Source organism: Chiloscyllium plagiosum, chromosome 6 (genome assembly GCF_004010195.1).
Source record: "Chiloscyllium plagiosum isolate BGI_BamShark_2017 chromosome 6, ASM401019v2, whole genome shotgun sequence".
Taxonomy (NCBI): domain Eukaryota; kingdom Metazoa; phylum Chordata; class Chondrichthyes; order Orectolobiformes; family Hemiscylliidae; genus Chiloscyllium; species Chiloscyllium plagiosum.
In genome coordinates, this window is record NC_057715.1 from 11,552,631 (window position 1) to 11,556,078 (window position 3,448).

Below are 3,448 nucleotides of genomic sequence, written 5' to 3' on the forward strand. Positions count from 1 at the left end.
TTAAACTGCATTTGCCATGCATCTGCCCACTCACCTAACTTGTCCAGGTCACCCTGTAATCTCCTACCATCCTCCTCACTTTTCACCCTGCCACCCAGCTTTGTTTCATCAGCAAATTTGCTAATGTTATTGCTGATACCATCTTCTATTTCATTAACATATATTGTAAAAAGCTGTGGTCCCAGCACGGATCCCTGCGGTACCCCATTGGTCACTGCCTGCCATTCCGAAATGGGGCCGTTTATCACTACCCTTTGTTTCCTATTAGCCAAACAATTTTCAGTCCAATCTAGTACTTTGCCCCCAATACCATGCGCCCTAATTTTACTCACTAACCTCCTGTGTGGGACTTTTTCAAAAGCTTTCTGAAAGTCCAGGTACACTACATCTACTGTATTTCCCTCGTCCAACTTCATAGTTACATCCTCAAAAATTCAAGAAGATTAGTCAAGCATGATTTCCCCTTCTTAAATCCATGCTGACTCTGTCCTATCCTGTTACTACTATGTAGATGTGCAGTAATTTCATCCTTTATAATAGACTCCAGCATCTTTCCCACCACTGAGGTCAGACTAACTGGTCTATAATTACCTGCTTTCTCTCGCCCACCTTTCTTAAAAAGTGGTATAACATTTGCCACCCTCCAATCCTCAGGAACCGACCCCGAATCTATTGAACTCTGTAGTTTCTTTACTCAGAGTATTAAGGGCATGGAATGCCCAGCCTGCAACAGTAGTAGACTCACCAAATTTAAGGCCACTGAAATGGTCATTGGCTAGACATTTGGATGATAATGGGAGGTTAGATGGGCTTCAGATTGGTTTCACAGGTCGGCGTAACATTGAGGGCTGAAGGGCCTGTACTGCGCTGGAACATTCCATGTTTTATTAACTGGTATATAATGACATCCAGATTACTTTGTATATCCACATTTTCCACTATATAATACTTTTCTAAATAATACCCTTCTTTTCAGTTTTTTCACATTTGGCCACTTTGTATTGCATCTGCCATATATTTGTCCACTCATTCAACTTTTCTAAATCACCTTGAAGCCTCATTGCATCCTCTTCACAACTCTCAATCTCACCCAGTTTGGTGTTGTCAGCAAACTTGGAAATATTGCATTTAGTTTCCCTATCCATGTTATATGTGCATCTATTGTGAATAGCTGGGGCCCAAGCACAGCTCCTTGCGGTACCCCACTAGTCACTGCTTACCTCCTGGAAAAAGACCCACTTATTCTCACTCTTTGTTTCCTGTCTGTCAACCAAATCTCAATCCATGCCAGTATATTACCCCAAATCCCTAGGCTTTAACCTTGCCTATTAATCACTAATATTGGACGTTTATAAGGAGCCTTCTGAAATTCAAATACACCACATCCACTAACCTCTCCTCCCCCTCACCTTCTGGCAGTCAACTCGCCACCACCTACTGAAGGGCAATTAGGGAAAGGGAATAAGTGGTGTCCTAGCCAGAGACATTACCATCTCTAGTGTGATTTTTTTTTAAACAACATGGAAAATTTGCAGAATTATAATTACAGAATTAAAATTTACAGAAGTGAAATTCTTAAAGAGAAAGAAATTACAGCAGGATTGAAATACTGCAGAATTTCAAAGTGTTCAAGTCAGACAAATAAATATTCCCATTAGGGAGAAATTACAGGAGAAAGAATATTGCTCAAAGATTTAATTTCAGAGATGGGGTAAATAAAACACGGGTTTTGGACATCTTGGAGAAACAGCCCTTAAGTTACAGAATCAGTTCAGACTTAAATATTAAATTACAAGCACAACAAATTAATATACTATTGTATTCAATAGAGCCTATAGCTGAGGACATTATTAACTGTCAAAGCATAAAAGAAAGCACAGATAATTTTGAAGTTCTACAAAGTCTTTGAAAATTACTTTATTCTGGTGCCCATACTTTAACAGAAGACCTTTGCATTTAGAGTAATTATCAATAATTCTATTCATGATCTTTTACAGATTAATGGGAAACTGTGATGGTGGAATTCTAAAATCAGAACTCATTAGATATGGAATTATTGTTGGAGTTACTTATGTTTAAGATTGGACTTATTTCAGTTCAACAACAGAAACATGTTCCGATTGTGCTGGAAGCCGAAACCCGAAGAATCATCGACAAATATTGAGGGTTGAAAGACAACATTAACTCAAGAGAGTAATGGAATCCATTCACTTTAATAAGGTGTTAACACAAGCCACTTGTGAAAAACCAAGACAAAGAGCAGGTCAAATCGAAGATACTAACACTTGGTGTCAGCACTGCGGAAACAAAATGTCTCAAAAGCACAAGCTGTGTCCAGATATGACAAAAGAATCATAGAATCCCTACAGTGTGGAAGCAGACCATTCGCCCATTGCATCCAGACCAATCATCTGAACAGCATCCCACTCAAACCCATCCACGGCTAACCCATCGAACCTACACATCGCTGGACACTGAGCAATTTAGCATGGCCAATCCTTTGGACTGTGGACTTTGGGCTATGGGAAGAAACTGGAGCACCCAGAGGAAACCCACGCAGACAAGGAGAGAAAGTACCAGGGACGCAGGTTAGATTCCACCCTTGGGTGATCGTCAGTGTGGAGTTTGCACAGTGAAGCAGCAGTTTTAACTGCTGAGTCATCATGCCACCCCATGTTATATCCTTAAAATGATAGGTCACTTCCAGAGGACATGCAGAAAGGGGGCACAGTTTTAAAGCAGCAAAAAATCAAATGCTCGCTCTACATAAATATGAATCTGATAGAGCCCTCAACATGATCAAAGATAACCAATGAGTTATTTGAGGAAATTGATAATCCAAACGATTTAAGTTTGGCAAAATCTGTTACTGTCAATGAGGAACTAATTAATTTTAAGCTTGATCCCAGGGTGCATGTGCTAGTATCAGATTCAATACCATGGCTGAAAAAACAGGAGCCATAAACCACAGAGATTAAACTACGTATCTCAAAACTAAAGGTGTGCTGTGACAAAGGCAAAGGCCCTTGTGATGTGGTGATAATATCCCTACCTCTGGATCAGGAGACCTGGACTCTGCTCCAAAGGTGTATAATGATATCTCTGAACACATTGATTAGAAAATGTCCAGGAACTCTACAACTCGAGCATAAGAACTTTGAGAATTATTTGGACAGGTGAGGCTGTGGCGTTGGCTTCCCTCTCTCAATTCATGACAACAAATAATTGTATCTGTTACACTAAAATCTAGTGCACTTGAAAATGAGACATAGGATTTCTTGAAAGAAGAAGTTATTATTATTTACTAAACACAAGTTAAAATCCTAAAAACACAACGTTAAAACACAACAAAATCCTAAAAACACAACAAAGGAATTGGGAGGACATGTTGCGGCTGTACACATTTGGATTATTGTGTGCAATTCTGGTCTCCTTCCTATCGGAAGGA

General features: G+C 39.6%; 1 long non-coding RNA gene across 1 annotated transcript in view; it reads left to right on the forward strand.

Moving 5' to 3' along the window:
• Positions 1–3,026, forward strand: part of LOC122550452 — a 66,794-nt gene extending 63,768 nt beyond the window's left edge. Inside the window, exon 6 of the long non-coding RNA XR_006311858.1 lies at positions 1,998–3,026. This is a non-coding gene — a long non-coding RNA (uncharacterized LOC122550452). The remainder of the gene's footprint in view (positions 1–1,997) is intronic.
• The last annotated feature ends 422 nt before the right edge of the window (positions 3,027–3,448 follow it).